Consider the following 16,199-nt stretch of genomic DNA (forward strand, 5'->3'; position numbering starts at 1 on the left):
TACTTTAGCGTCAAAAGGACGGCGAACGGTCCCCTGACCCACATGTTTACCCAAATAAGTGACTGTAGCACAATCGAATTCACATTTAGCAAGATTAAGTGTGAGGTTTGCTGATTGAAGACTCCCAAACACAGTGTTCAGGTGTTTCTTCCAAGTTTCAGAGTAACACACTACATCATCAAGTTATGCTTCACAACAAGGTACATCACAAAGTACATAAGACACCACACTTTGAAATATTGCACGAGCATGTTTTAAACCAAAAACCATAACCATATATTGTAAAAAAATCAACCTGGAGTGGCATAAGCTAGCAGAGATCTCTGAGACACGTTCCGTTAGGGGAACCTGCCAATAACCCTTAAGTAAGTCTAACTCGGTCACAAACTTGGCATGTCGTACACTATCCACAGAGTCTTCTATTCTCGGACTGTTGGCGTCTCACGGGTCATCCTTAGGTCACTTGTTCGAATCCGGTTCTAAGGAAGCTTTGTTTTTTCCCGTGGAGACCGTGCGTGCCGTCAAAGAGCAGTGATTGCAAGCACTCGTGAAATGCCCCATAGGGCGTCCAAAACCACATTCCCTGACCGGGAATCGAACCCGGGCCGCGGCGGTGAGAGCGCCGAATCCTAGCCACTAGACCACCAGGGAGAGCATGCGTTGGTGCCTGGCACGATGAGCGCCGAATCCTTGCCGTGTCCGCAATCACATTTTCAACAGGCTTGTTGTGTAAAATCTGGGTTATGGTCATTATAAACAACAATGGGTAATAAACTAGAACCAAGATAAACCTCACAGTGCTGTAAGCCTAGCAAATGGCTCAGGGCCTCTTTGTCCATGGTGATAATGTTAACCTGGTGACGATTGAACGTTTTTGAATAGAAACAGACAGGGCGGATGATTGCATGATCATCTTCCTGCAATAAGACAGCACCGGTCCCACTCGCATCCACCTCCCGCTTAAATGGTTTTGAGAAGTCCGGGGCTGCTAACACAGGAGAACAATACAACTACGTCTTGAGGCCATCAAAGGCATACCGACACCTCGAATTCCATTCAAAAGACACTGGGCCACGCAGAAGATCTGTTAGGGGTTTTGCAACATCTGAAAAGTCCTTGCGAAAACTTCTATAATATCCAGCCATCCCAAGAAATCGCCTAAGTTCTCATTTTGTTACAGGAACTGGGAAAGCATCGATGGCTTTTACTTTAGCGTCAAAAGGACGGCGAACGGTCCCCTGACCCACATGTTTACCCAAATAAGTGACTGTAGCACAATCGAATTCACATTTAGCAAGATTAAGTGTGAGGTTTGCTGATTGAAGACTCCCAAACACAGTGTTCAGGTGTTTCTTCCAAGTTTCAGAGTAACACACTACATCATCAAGTTATGCTTCACAACAAGGTACATCACAAAGTACATAAGACACCACACTTTGAAATATTGCACGAGCATGTTTTAAACCAAAAACCATAACCATATATTGTAAAAAAATCAACCTGGAGTGGCATAAGCTAGCAGAGATCTCTGAGACACGTTCCGTTAGGGGAACCTGCCAATAACCCTTAAGTAAGTCTAACTCGGTCACAAACTTGGCATGTCGTACACTATCCACAGAGTCTTCTATTCTCGGACTGTTGGCGTCTCACGGGTCATCCTTAGGTCACTTGTTCGAATCCGGTTCTAAGGAAGCTTTGTTTTTTCCCGTGGAGACCGTGCGTGCCGTCAAAGAGCAGTGATTGCAAGCACTCGTGAAATGCCCCATAGGGCGTCCAAAACCACATTCCCTGACCGGGAATCGAACCCGGGCCGCGGCGGTGAGAGCGCCGAATCCTAGCCACTAGACCACCAGGGAGAGCATGCGTTGGTGCCTGGCACGATGAGCGCCGAATCCTTGCCACTAAAGCACCTGGGCCGCATATTAATGGGACACGGCGGAATCTGAAAACAGTTCTAAAGTTTCCATCCACACTGCCCCGTGTGAGGCTCGAACTCACGACCTTCAGATTATGAGACTGACGCGCTGCCTAACTGCGCCAACGAGGCTTGCCACAGCAAAATGGGAAACGTCTTCAGTCAGAGCGGTCTGTGGGACGGGTGGCTCGAGTCACTGGTGATCCTCCGTGCTTTCGTAGGAATGCAGTTGCAGAGACACTCTGCGTTGCTCCAGTGCCTTGAAGTTGTTGGTAATCCTGTAAAGGACTGCATCACTTGGGTTCCATCATTTTGTCCAGGACCTCGCAGAGGGCCAGTGGCGCAATGGATAACGCGTCTGACTACGAATCAGAAGATTCCAGGTTCGACTCCTGGCTGGCTCGTTCGTTGTGCTCCCCTTTCGTGCCATGGGGTGTCCGTTGACCTCGGCAAAATTTAGCCCCGTCTGCGGGTGGATGCGACACCTTCGATAGCTCAGTTGGTAGAGCGGAGGACTGTAGGCGTCTAACAGGTCATCCTTAGGTCGCTGGTTCGAATCCGGCTCGAAGGAAGCGTCGTTTTTACCCCTGGAGACCGTCAGGCAGCACTTACTTCGTCAGGTTGTGTCAAAGCAATCTGACAGTCAGGATGGCCGAGCGGTCTAAGGCGCTGCGTTCAGGTTCGAATCCCACTTCTGACACAGCTTTGTTCTAGTGCTTGGCTTTCAACGGAGTTCCTCGCAGAGTTGTCAAACCCCAATTCTGTCTATGGCCAGGCCGCAACAGAAAAGACGTCTCAGACCCGTATACAAGCCATGCATTTCTTTTTGAAAACAAAAAGAAGAGACACTCTTTCAGACTTACCTTACTCCTTAGTTAATAAAAACCAAGAAACGATAAAGGAAAAAAATGTCCCCTAAAGAATCAAGACAATTAAACTCACTGTCCCCAAAACATGACAAAAACAGGCCTAAGACTAAACATGAGCAAGCTGCCTGTTAGGCTAGCAAGCTAAAAATGACTAGAGAGGACAGGTTTTTATCCCCCCCAAAACAGTCGTGCCAATCAGCAGAAGTTATCCACGAACCAATAAACAGCCTCCATTCCTGCAACACAGACTCAAGCACAAGAAAACAAACACTCATTCCGGGTTGTAACACCTCCACCCATAAAATCTCAGATTTCCAAATAGTTTTAAATACGATATCTAGGCAAAGTGTCCGCAATCACATTTTCAACAGGCTTGTTGTGTAAAATCTGGGTTATGGTCATTATAAACAACAATGGGTAATAAACTAGAACCAAGATAAACCTCACAGTGCTGTAAGCCTAGCAAATGGCTCAGGGCCTCTTTGTCCATGGTGATAATGTTAACCTGGTGACGATTGAACGTTTTTGAATAGAAACAGACAGGGCGGATGATTGCATGATCATCTTCCTGCAATAAGACAGCACCGGTCCCACTCGCATCCACCTCCCGCTTAAATGGTTTTGAGAAGTCCGGGGCTGCTAACACAGGAGAACAATACAACTACGTCTTGAGGCCATCAAAGGCATACCGACACCTCGAATTCCATTCAAAAGACACTGGGCCACGCAGAAGATCTGTTAGGGGTTTTGCAACATCTGAAAAGTCCTTGCGAAAACTTCTATAATATCCAGCCATCCCAAGAAATCGCCTAAGTTCTCATTTTGTTACAGGAACTGGGAAAGCATCGATGGCTTTTACTTTAGCGTCAAAAGGACGGCGAACGGTCCCCTGACCCACATGTTTACCCAAATAAGTGACTGTAGCACAATCGAATTCACATTTAGCAAGATTAAGTGTGAGGTTTGCTGATTGAAGACTCCCAAACACAGTGTTCAGGTGTTTCTTCCAAGTTTCAGAGTAACACACTACATCATCAAGTTATGCTTCACAACAAGGTACATCACAAAGTACATAAGACACCACACTTTGAAATATTGCACGAGCATGTTTTAAACCAAAAACCATAACCATATATTGTAAAAAAATCAACCTGGAGTGGCATAAGCTAGCAGAGATCTCTGAGACACGTTCCGTTAGGGGAACCTGCCAATAACCCTTAAGTAAGTCTAACTCGGTCACAAACTCGGCATGTCGTACACTATCCACAGAGTCTTCTATTCTCGGACTGTTGGCGTCTCACGGGTCATCCTTAGGTCACTTGTTCGAATCCGGTTCTAAGGAAGCTTTGTTTTTTCCCGTGGAGACCGTGCGTGCCGTCAAAGAGCAGTGATTGCAAGCACTCGTGAAATGCCCCATAGGGCGTCCAAAACCACATTCCCTGACCGGGAATCGAACCCGGGCCGCGGCGGTGAGAGCGCCGAATCCTAGCCACTAGACCACCAGGGAGAGCATGCGTTGGTGCCTGGCACGATGAGCGCCGAATCCTTGCCACTAAAGCACCTGGGCCGCATATTAATGGGACACGGCGGAATCTGAAAACAGTTCTAAAGTTTCCATCCACACTGCCCCGTGTGAGGCTCGAACTCACGACCTTCAGATTATGAGACTGACGCGCTGCCTAACTGCGCCAACGAGGCTTGCCACAGCAAAATGGGAAACGTCTTCAGTCAGAGCGGTCTGTGGGACGGGTGGCTCGAGTCACTGGTGATCCTCCGTGCTTTCGTAGGAATGCAGTTGCAGAGACACTCTGCGTTGCTCCAGTGCCTTGAAGTTGTTGGTAATCCTGTAAAGGACTGCATCACTTGGGTTCCATCATTTTGTCCAGGACCTCGCAGAGGGCCAGTGGCGCAATGGATAACGCGTCTGACTACGAATCAGAAGATTCCAGGTTCGACTCCTGGCTGGCTCGTTCGTTGTGCTCCCCTTTCGTGCCATGGGGTGTCCGTTGACCTCGGCAAAATTTAGCCCCGTCTGCGGGTGGATGCGACACCTTCGATAGCTCAGTTGGTAGAGCGGAGGACTGTAGGCGTCTAACAGGTCATCCTTAGGTCGCTGGTTCGAATCCGGCTCGAAGGAAGCGTCGTTTTTACCCCTGGAGACCGTCAGGCAGCACTTACTTCGTCAGGTTGTGTCAAAGCAATCTGACAGTCAGGATGGCCGAGCGGTCTAAGGCGCTGCGTTCAGGTCGCAGTCTCCTCTGGAGGCGTTGGTTCGAATCCCACTTCTGACACAGCTTTGTTCTAGTGCTTGGCTTTCAACGGAGTTCCTCGCAGAGTTGTCAAACCCCAATTCTGTCTATGGCCAGGCCGCAACAGAAAAGACGTCTCAGACCCGTATACAAGCCATGCATTTCTTTTTGAAAACAAAAAGAAGAGACACTCTTTCAGACTTACCTTACTCCTTAGTTAATAAAAACCAAGAAACGATAAAGGAAAAAAATGTCCCCTAAAGAATCAAGACAATTAAACTCACTGTCCCCAAAACATGACAAAAACAGGCCTAAGACTAAACATGAGCAAGCTGCCTGTTAGGCTAGCAAGCTAAAAATGACTAGAGAGGACAGGTTTTTATCCCCCCCAAAACAGTCGTGCCAATCAGCAGAAGTTATCCACGAACCAATAAACAGCCTCCATTCCTGCAACACAGACTCAAGCACAAGAAAACAAACACTCATTCCGGGTTGTAACACCTCCACCCATAAAATCTCAGATTTCCAAATAGTTTTAAATACGATATCTAGGCAAAGTGTCCGCAATCACATTTTCAACAGGCTTGTTGTGTAAAATCTGGGTTATGGTCATTATAAACAACAATGGGTAATAAACTAGAACCAAGATAAACCTCACAGTGCTGTAAGCCTAGCAAATGGCTCAGGGCCTCTTTGTCCATGGTGATAATGTTAACCTGGTGACGATTGAACGTTTTTGAATAGAAACAGACAGGGCGGATGATTGCATGATCATCTTCCTGCAATAAGACAGCACCGGTCCCACTCGCATCCACCTCCCGCTTAAATGGTTTTGAGAAGTCCGGGGCTGCTAACACAGGAGAACAATACAACTACGTCTTGAGGCCATCAAAGGCATACCGACACCTCGAATTCCATTCAAAAGACACTGGGCCACGCAGAAGATCTGTTAGGGGTTTTGCAACATCTGAAAAGTCCTTGCGAAAACTTCTATAATATCCAGCCATCCCAAGAAATCGCCTAAGTTCTCATTTTGTTACAGGAACTGGGAAAGCATCGATGGCTTTTACTTTAGCGTCAAAAGGACGGCGAACGGTCCCCTGACCCACATGTTTACCCAAATAAGTGACTGTAGCACAATCGAATTCACATTTAGCAAGATTAAGTGTGAGGTTTGCTGATTGAAGACTCCCAAACACAGTGTTCAGGTGTTTCTTCCAAGTTTCAGAGTAACACACTACATCATCAAGTTATGCTTCACAACAAGGTACATCACAAAGTACATAAGACACCACACTTTGAAATATTGCACGAGCATGTTTTAAACCAAAAACCATAACCATATATTGTAAAAAAATCAACCTGGAGTGGCATAAGCTAGCAGAGATCTCTGAGACACGTTCCGTTAGGGGAACCTGCCAATAACCCTTAAGTAAGTCTAACTCGGTCACAAACTTGGCATGTCGTACACTATCCACAGAGTCTTCTATTCTCGGACTGTTGGCGTCTCACGGGTCATCCTTAGGTCACTTGTTCGAATCCGGTTCTAAGGAAGCTTTGTTTTTTCCCGTGGAGACCGTGCGTGCCGTCAAAGAGCAGTGATTGCAAGCACTCGTGAAATGCCCCATAGGGCGTCCAAAACCACATTCCCTGACCGGGAATCGAACCCGGGCCGCGGCGGTGAGAGCGCCGAATCCTAGCCACTAGACCACCAGGGAGAGCATGCGTTGGTGCCTGGCACGATGAGCGCCGAATCCTTGCCACTAAAGCACCTGGGCCGCATATTAATGGGACACGGCGGAATCTGAAAACAGTTCTAAAGTTTCCATCCACACTGCCCCGTGTGAGGCTCGAACTCACGACCTTCAGATTATGAGACTGACGCGCTGCCTAACTGCGCCAACGAGGCTTGCCACAGCAAAATGGGAAACGTCTTCAGTCAGAGCGGTCTGTGGGACGGGTGGCTCGAGTCACTGGTGATCCTCCGTGCTTTCGTAGGAATGCAGTTGCAGAGACACTCTGCGTTGCTCCAGTGCCTTGAAGTTGTTGGTAATCCTGTAAAGGACTGCATCACTTGGGTTCCATCATTTTGTCCAGGACCTCGCAGAGGGCCAGTGGCGCAATGGATAACGCGTCTGACTACGAATCAGAAGATTCCAGGTTCGACTCCTGGCTGGCTCGTTCGTTGTGCTCCCCTTTCGTGCCATGGGGTGTCCGTTGACCTCGGCAAAATTTAGCCCCGTCTGCGGGTGGATGCGACACCTTCGATAGCTCAGTTGGTAGAGCGGAGGACTGTAGGCGTCTAACAGGTCATCCTTAGGTCGCTGGTTCGAATCCGGCTCGAAGGAAGCGTCGTTTTTACCCCTGGAGACCGTCAGGCAGCACTTACTTCGTCAGGTTGTGTCAAAGCAGTCCGACAGTCAGGATGGCCGAGCGGTCTAAGGCGCTGCGTTCAGGTCGCAGTCTCCTCTGGAGGCGTGGGTTCGAATCCCACTTCTGACACAGCTTTGTTCTAGTGCTTGGCTTTCAACGGAGTTCCTCGCAGAGTTGTCAAACCCCAATTCTGTCTATGGCCAGGCCGCAACAGAAAAGACGTCTCAGACCCGTATACAAGCCATGCATTTCTTTTTGAAAACAAAAAGAAGAGACACTCTTTCAGACTTACCTTACTCCTTAGTTAATAAAAACCAAGAAACGATAAAGGAAAAAAATGTCCCCTAAAGAATCAAGACAATTAAACTCACTGTCCCCAAAACATGACAAAAACAGGCCTAAGACTAAACATGAGCAAGCTGCCTGTTAGGCTAGCAAGCTAAAAATGACTAGAGAGGACAGGTTTTTATCCCCCCCAAAACAGTCGTGCCAATCAGCAGAAGTTATCCACGAACCAATAAACAGCCTCCATTCCTGCAACACAGACTCAAGCACAAGAAAACAAACACTCATTCCGGGTTGTAACACCTCCACCCATAAAATCTCAGATTTCCAAATAGTTTTAAATACGATATCTAGGCAAAGTGTCCGCAATCACATTTTCAACAGGCTTGTTGTGTAAAATCTGGGTTATGGTCATTATAAACAACAATGGGTAATAAACTAGAACCAAGATAAACCTCACAGTGCTGTAAGCCTAGCAAATGGCTCAGGGCCTCTTTGTCCATGGTGATAATGTTAACCTGGTGACGATTGAACGTTTTTGAATAGAAACAGACAGGGCGGATGATTGCATGATCATCTTCCTGCAATAAGACAGCACCGGTCCCACTCGCATCCACCTCCCGCTTAAATGGTTTTGAGAAGTCCGGGGCTGCTAACACAGGAGAACAATACAACTACGTCTTGAGGCCATCAAAGGCATACCGACACCTCGAATTCCATTCAAAAGACACTGGGCCACGCAGAAGATCTGTTAGGGGTTTTGCAACATCTGAAAAGTCCTTGCGAAAACTTCTATAATATCCAGCCATCCCAAGAAATCGCCTAAGTTCTCATTTTGTTACAGGAACTGGGAAAGCATCGATGGCTTTTACTTTAGCGTCAAAAGGACGGCGAACGGTCCCCTGACCCACATGTTTACCCAAATAAGTGACTGTAGCACAATCGAATTCACATTTAGCAAGATTAAGTGTGAGGTTTGCTGATTGAAGACTCCCAAACACAGTGTTCAGGTGTTTCTTCCAAGTTTCAGAGTAACACACTACATCATCAAGTTATGCTTCACAACAAGGTACATCACAAAGTACATAAGACACCACACTTTGAAATATTGCACGAGCATGTTTTAAACCAAAAACCATAACCATATATTGTAAAAAAAATCAACCTGGAGTGGCATAAGCTAGCAGAGATCTCTGAGACACGTTCCGTTAGGGGAACCTGCCAATAACCCTTAAGTAAGTCTAACTCGGTCACAAACTCGGCATGTCGTACACTATCCACAGAGTCTTCTATTCTCGGACTGTTGGCGTCTCACGGGTCATCCTTAGGTCACTTGTTCGAATCCGGTTCTAAGGAAGCTTTGTTTTTTCCCGTGGAGACCGTGCGTGCCGTCAAAGAGCAGTGATTGCAAGCACTCGTGAAATGCCCCATAGGGCGTCCAAAACCACATTCCCTGACCGGGAATCGAACCCGGGCCGCGGCGGTGAGAGCGCCGAATCCTAGCCACTAGACCACCAGGGAGAGCATGCGTTGGTGCCTGGCACGATGAGCGCCGAATCCTTGCCACTAAAGCACCTGGGCCGCATATTAATGGGACACGGCGGAATCTGAAAACAGTTCTAAAGTTTCCATCCACACTGCCCCGTGTGAGGCTCGAACTCACGACCTTCAGATTATGAGACTGACGCGCTGCCTAACTGCGCCAACGAGGCTTGCCACAGCAAAATGGGAAACGTCTTCAGTCAGAGCGGTCTGTGGGACGGGTGGCTCGAGTCACTGGTGATCCTCCGTGCTTTCGTAGGAATGCAGTTGCAGAGACACTCTGCGTTGCTCCAGTGCCTTGAAGTTGTTGGTAATCCTGTAAAGGACTGCATCACTTGGGTTCCATCATTTTGTCCAGGACCTCGCAGAGGGCCAGTGGCGCAATGGATAACGCGTCTGACTACGAATCAGAAGATTCCAGGTTCGACTCCTGGCTGGCTCGTTCGTTGTGCTCCCCTTTCGTGCCATGGGGTGTCCGTTGACCTCGGCAAAATTTAGCCCCGTCTGCGGGTGGATGCGACACCTTCGATAGCTCAGTTGGTAGAGCGGAGGACTGTAGGCGTCTAACAGGTCATCCTTAGGTCGCTGGTTCGAATCCGGCTCGAAGGAAGCGTCGTTTTTACCCCTGGAGACCGTCAGGCAGCACTTACTTCGTCAGGTTGTGTCAAAGCAGTCTGACAGTCAGGATGGCCGAGCGGTCTAAGGCGCTGCGTTCAGGTCGCAGTCTCCTCTGGAGGCGTGGGTTCGAATCCCACTTCTGACACAGCTTTGTTCTAGTGCTTGGCTTTCAACGGAGTTCCTCGCAGAGTTGTCAAACCCCAATTCTGTCTATGGCCAGGCCGCAACAGAAAAGACGTCTCAGACCCGTATACAAGCCATGCATTTCTTTTTGAAAACAAAAAGAAGAGACACTCTTTCAGACTTACCTTACTCCTTAGTTAATAAAAACCAAGAAACGATAAAGGAAAAAAATGTCCCCTAAAGAATCAAGACAATTAAACTCACTGTCCCCAAAACATGACAAAAACAGGCCTAAGACTAAACATGAGCAAGCTGCCTGTTAGGCTAGCAAGCTAAAAATGACTAGAGAGGACAGGTTTTTATCCCCCCCAAAACAATCGTGCCAATCAGCAGAAGTTATCCACGAACCAATAAACAGCCTCCATTCCTGCAACACAGACTCAAGCACAAGAAAACAAACACTCATTCCGGGTTGTAACACCTCCACCCATAAAATCTCAGATTTCCAAATAGTTTTAAATACGATATCTAGGCAAAGTGTCCGCAATCACATTTTCAACAGGCTTGTTGTGTAAAATCTGGGTTATGGTCATTATAAACAACAATGGGTAATAAACTAGAACCAAGATAAACCTCACAGTGCTGTAAGCCTAGCAAATGGCTCAGGGCCTCTTTGTCCATGGTGATAATGTTAACCTGGTGACGATTGAACGTTTTTGAATAGAAACAGACAGGGCGGATGATTGCATGATCATCTTCCTGCAATAAGACAGCACCGGTCCCACTCGCATCCACCTCCCGCTTAAATGGTTTTGAGAAGTCCGGGGCTGCTAACACTCGTGATTGCAAGCACTCGTGAAATGCCCCATAGGGCGTCCAAAACCACATTCCCTGACCGGGAATCGAACCCGGGCCGCGGCGGTGAGAGCACCGAATCCTAGCCACTAGACCACCAGGGAGAGCATGCGTTGGTGCCTGGCACGATGAGCGCCGAATCCTTGCCACTAAAGCACCTGGGCCGCATATTAATGGGACACGGCGGAATCTGAAAACAGTTCTAAAGTTTCCATCCACACTGCCCCGTGTGAGGCTCGAACTCACGACCTTCAGATTATGAGACTGACGCGCTGCCTAACTGCGCCAACGAGGCTTGCCACAGCAAAATGGGAAACGTCTTCAGTCAGAGCGGTCTGTGGGACGGGTGGCTGGAGTCACTGGTGATCCTCCGTGCTTTCGTAGGAATGCAGTTGCAGAGACACTCTGCGTTGCTCCAGTGCCTTGAAGTTGTTGGTAATCCTGTAAAGGACTGCATCACTTGGGTTCCATCATTTTGTCCAGGACCTCGCAGAGGGCCAGTGGCGCAATGGATAACGCGTCTGACTACGAATCAGAAGATTCCAGGTTCGACTCCTGGCTGGCTCGTTCGTTGTGCTCCCCTTTCGTGCCATGGGGTGTCCGTTGACCTCGGCAAAATTTAGCCCCGTCTGCGGGTGGATGCGACACCTTCGATAGCTCAGTTGGTAGAGCGGAGGACTGTAGGCGTCTAACAGGTCATCCTTAGGTCGCTGGTTCGAATCCGGCTCGAAGGAAGCGTCGTTTTTACCCCTGGAGACCGTCAGGCAGCACTTACTTCGTCAGGTTGTGTCAAAGCAGTCTGACAGTCAGGATGGCCGAGCGGTCTAAGGCGCTGCGTTCAGGTCGCAGTCTCCTCTGGAGGCGTGGGTTCGAATCCCACTTCTGACACAGCTTTGTTCTAGTGCTTGGCTTTCAACGGAGTTCCTCGCAGAGTTGTCAAACCCCAATTCTGTCTATGGCCAGGCCGCAACAGAAAAGACGTCTCAGACCCGTATACAAGCCATGCATTTCTTTTTGAAAACAAAAAGAAGAGACACTCTTTCAGACTCAGAAAACGCCAAAACAACAAACAAAACCCATAACTGAAACTCCACTCACAACCTTTCTACATAACCTGTAACAAAAGAGAAAAGAAAAAGTATGATGAATTTCACACAACACTTACCTTACTCCTTAGTTAATAAAAACCAAGAAACGATAAAGGAAAAAAATGTCCCCTAAAGAATCAAGACAATTAAACTCACTGTCCCCAAAACATGACAAAAACAGGCCTAAGACTAAACATGAGCAAGCTGCCTGTTAGGCTAGCAAGCTAAAAATGACTAGAGAGGACAGGTTTTTATCCCCCCCAAAACAGTCGTGCCAATCAGCAGAAGTTATCCACGAACCAATAAACAGCCTCCATTCCTGCAACACAGACTCAAGCACAAGAAAACAAACACTCATTCCGGGTTGTAACACCTCCACCCATAAAATCTCAGATTTCCAAATAGTTTTAAATACGATATCTAGGCAAAGTGTCCGCAATCACATTTTCAACAGGCTTGTTGTGTAAAATCTGGGTTATGGTCATTATAAACAACAATGGGTAATAAACTAGAACCAAGATAAACCTCACAGTGCTGTAAGCCTAGCAAATGGCTCAGGGCCTCTTTGTCCATGGTGATAATGTTAACCTGGTGACGATTGAACGTTTTTGAATAGAAACAGACAGGGCGGATGATTGCATGATCATCTTCCTGCAATAAGACAGCAACGGTCCCACTCGCATCCACCTCCCGCTTAAATGGTTTTGAGAAGTCCGGGGCTGCTAACACAGGAGAACAATACAACTACGTCTTGAGGCCATCAAAGGCATACCGACACCTCGAATTCCATTCAAAAGACACTGGGCCACGCAGAAGATCTGTTAGGGGTTTTGCAACATCTGAAAAGTCCTTGCGAAAACTTCTATAATATCCAGCCATCCCAAGAAATCGCCTAAGTTCTCATTTTGTTACAGGAACTGGGAAAGCATCGATGGCTTTTACTTTAGCGTCAAAAGGACGGCGAACGGTCCCCTGACCCACATGTTTACCCAAATAAGTGACTGTAGCACAATCGAATTCACATTTAGCAAGATTAAGTGTGAGGTTTGCTGATTGAAGACTCCCAAACACAGTGTTCAGGTGTTTCTTCCAAGTTTCAGAGTAACACACTACATCATCAAGTTATGCTTCACAACAAGGTACATCACAAAGTACATAAGACACCACACTTTGAAATATTGCACGAGCATGTTTTAAACCAAAAACCATAACCATATATTGTAAAAAAAATCAACCTGGAGTGGCATAAGCTAGCAGAGATCTCTGAGACACGTTCCGTTAGGGGAACCTGCCAATAACCCTTAAGTAAGTCTAACTCGGTCACAAACTCGGCATGTCGTACACTATCCACAGAGTCTTCTATTCTCGGACTGTTGGCGTCTCACGGGTCATCCTTAGGTCACTTGTTCGAATCCGGTTCTAAGGAAGCTTTGTTTTTTCCCGTGGAGACCGTGCGTGCCGTCAAAGAGCAGTGATTGCAAGCACTCGTGAAATGCCCCATAGGGCGTCCAAAACCACATTCCCTGACCGGGAATCGAACCCGGGCCGCGGCGGTGAGAGCGCCGAATCCTAGCCACTAGACCACCAGGGAGAGCATGCGTTGGTGCCTGGCACGATGAGCGCCGAATCCTTGCCACTAAAGCACCTGGGCCGCATATTAATGGGACACGGCGGAATCTGAAAACAGTTCTAAAGTTTCCATCCACACTGCCCCGTGTGAGGCTCGAACTCACGACCTTCAGATTATGAGACTGACGCGCTGCCTAACTGCGCCAACGAGGCTTGCCACAGCAAAATGGGAAACGTCTTCAGTCAGAGCGGTCTGTGGGACGGGTGGCTCGAGTCACTGGTGATCCTCCGTGCTTTCGTAGGAATGCAGTTGCAGAGACACTCTGCGTTGCTCCAGTGCCTTGAAGTTGTTGGTAATCCTGTAAAGGACTGCATCACTTGGGTTCCATCATTTTGTCCAGGACCTCGCAGAGGGCCAGTGGCGCAATGGATAACGCGTCTGACTACGAATCAGAAGATTCCAGGTTCGACTCCTGGCTGGCTCGTTCGTTGTGCTCCCCTTTCGTGCCATGGGGTGTCCGTTGACCTCGGCAAAATTTAGCCCCGTCTGCGGGTGGATGCGACACCTTCGATAGCTCAGTTGGTAGAGCGGAGGACTGTAGGCGTCTAACAGGTCATCCTTAGGTCGCTGGTTCGAATCCTGCTCGAAGGAAGCGTCGTTTTTACCCCTGGAGACCGTCAGGCAGCACTTACTTCGTCAGGTTGTGTCAAAGCAGTCTGACAGTCAGGATGGCCGAGCGGTCTAAGGCGCTGCGTTCAGGTCGCAGTCTCCTCTGGAGGCGTGGGTTCGAATCCCACTTCTGACACAGCTTTGTTCTAGTGCTTGGCTTTCAACGGAGTTCCTCGCAGAGTTGTCAAACCCCAATTCTGTCTATGGCCAGGCCGCAACAGAAAAGACGTCTCAGACCCGTATACAAGCCATGCATTTCTTTTTGAAAACAAAAAGAAGAGACACTCTTTCAGACTCAGAAAACGCCAAAACAACAAACAAAACCCATAACTGAAACTCCACTCACAACCTTTCTACATAACCTGTAACAAAAGAGAAAAGAAAAAGTATGATGAATTTCACACAACACTTACCTTACTCCTTAGTTAATAAAAACCAAGAAACGATAAAGGAAAAAAATGTCCCCTAAAGAATCAAGACAATTAAACTCACTGTCCCCAAAACATGACAAAAACAGGCCTAAGACTAAACATGAGCAAGCTGCCTGTTAGGCTAGCAAGCTAAAAATGACTAGAGAGGACAGGTTTTTATCCCCCCCAAAACAGTCGTGCCAATCAGCAGAAGTTATCCACGAACCAATAAACAGCCTCCATTCCTGCAACACAGACTCAAGCACAAGAAAACAAACACTCATTCCGGGTTGTAACACCTCCACCCATAAAATCTCAGATTTCCAAATAGTTTTAAATACGATATCTAGGCAAAGTGTCCGCAATCACATTTTCAACAGGCTTGTTGTGTAAAATCTGGGTTATGGTCATTATAAACAACAATGGGTAATAAACTAGAACCAAGATAAACCTCACAGTGCTGTAAGCCTAGCAAATGGCTCAGGGCCTCTTTGTCCATGGTGATAATGTTAACCTGGTGACGATTGAACGTTTTTGAATAGAAACAGACAGGGCGGATGATTGCATGATCATCTTCCTGCAATAAGACAGCAACGGTCCCACTCGCATCCACCTCCCGCTTAAATGGTTTTGAGAAGTCCGGGGCTGCTAACACAGGAGAACAATACAACTACGTCTTGAGGCCATCAAAGGCATACCGACACCTCGAATTCCATTCAAAAGACACTGGGCCACGCAGAAGATCTGTTAGGGGTTTTGCAACATCTGAAAAGTCCTTGCGAAAACTTCTATAATATCCAGCCATCCCAAGAAATCGCCTAAGTTCTCATTTTGTTACAGGAACTGGGAAAGCATCGATGGCTTTTACTTTAGCGTCAAAAGGACGGCGAACGGTCCCCTGACCCACATGTTTACCCAAATAAGTGACTGTAGCACAATCGAATTCACATTTAGCAAGATTAAGTGTGAGGTTTGCTGATTGAAGACTCCCAAACACAGTGTTCAGGTGTTTCTTCCAAGTTTCAGAGTAACACACTACATCATCAAGTTATGCTTCACAACAAGGTACATCACAAAGTACATAAGACACCACACTTTGAAATATTGCACGAGCATGTTTTAAACCAAAAACCATAACCATATATTGTAAAAAAAATCAACCTGGAGTGGCATAAGCTAGCAGAGATCTCTGAGACACGTTCCGTTAGGGGAACCTGCCAATAACCCTTAAGTAAGTCTAACTCGGTCACAAACTCGGCATGTCGTACACTATCCACAGAGTCTTCTATTCTCGGACTGTTGGCGTCTCACGGGTCATCCTTAGGTCACTTGTTCGAATCCGGTTCTAAGGAAGCTTTGTTTTTTCCCGTGGAGACCGTGCGTGCCGTCAAAGAGCAGTGATTGCAAGCACTCGTGAAATGCCCCATAGGGCGTCCAAAACCACATTCCCTGACCGGGAATCGAACCCGGGCCGCGGCGGTGAGAGCGCCGAATCCTAGCCACTAGACCACCAGGGAGAGCATGCGTTGGTGCCTGGCACGATGAGCGCCGAATCCTTGCCACTAAAGCACCTGGGCCGCATATTAATGGGACACGGCGGAATCTGAAAACAGTTCTAAAGTTTCCATCCACA

This window comes from Barbatula barbatula (genome assembly GCF_947034865.1).
Source record: "Barbatula barbatula genome assembly, chromosome: 10".
Lineage (NCBI taxonomy): Eukaryota > Metazoa > Chordata > Actinopteri > Cypriniformes > Nemacheilidae > Barbatula > Barbatula barbatula.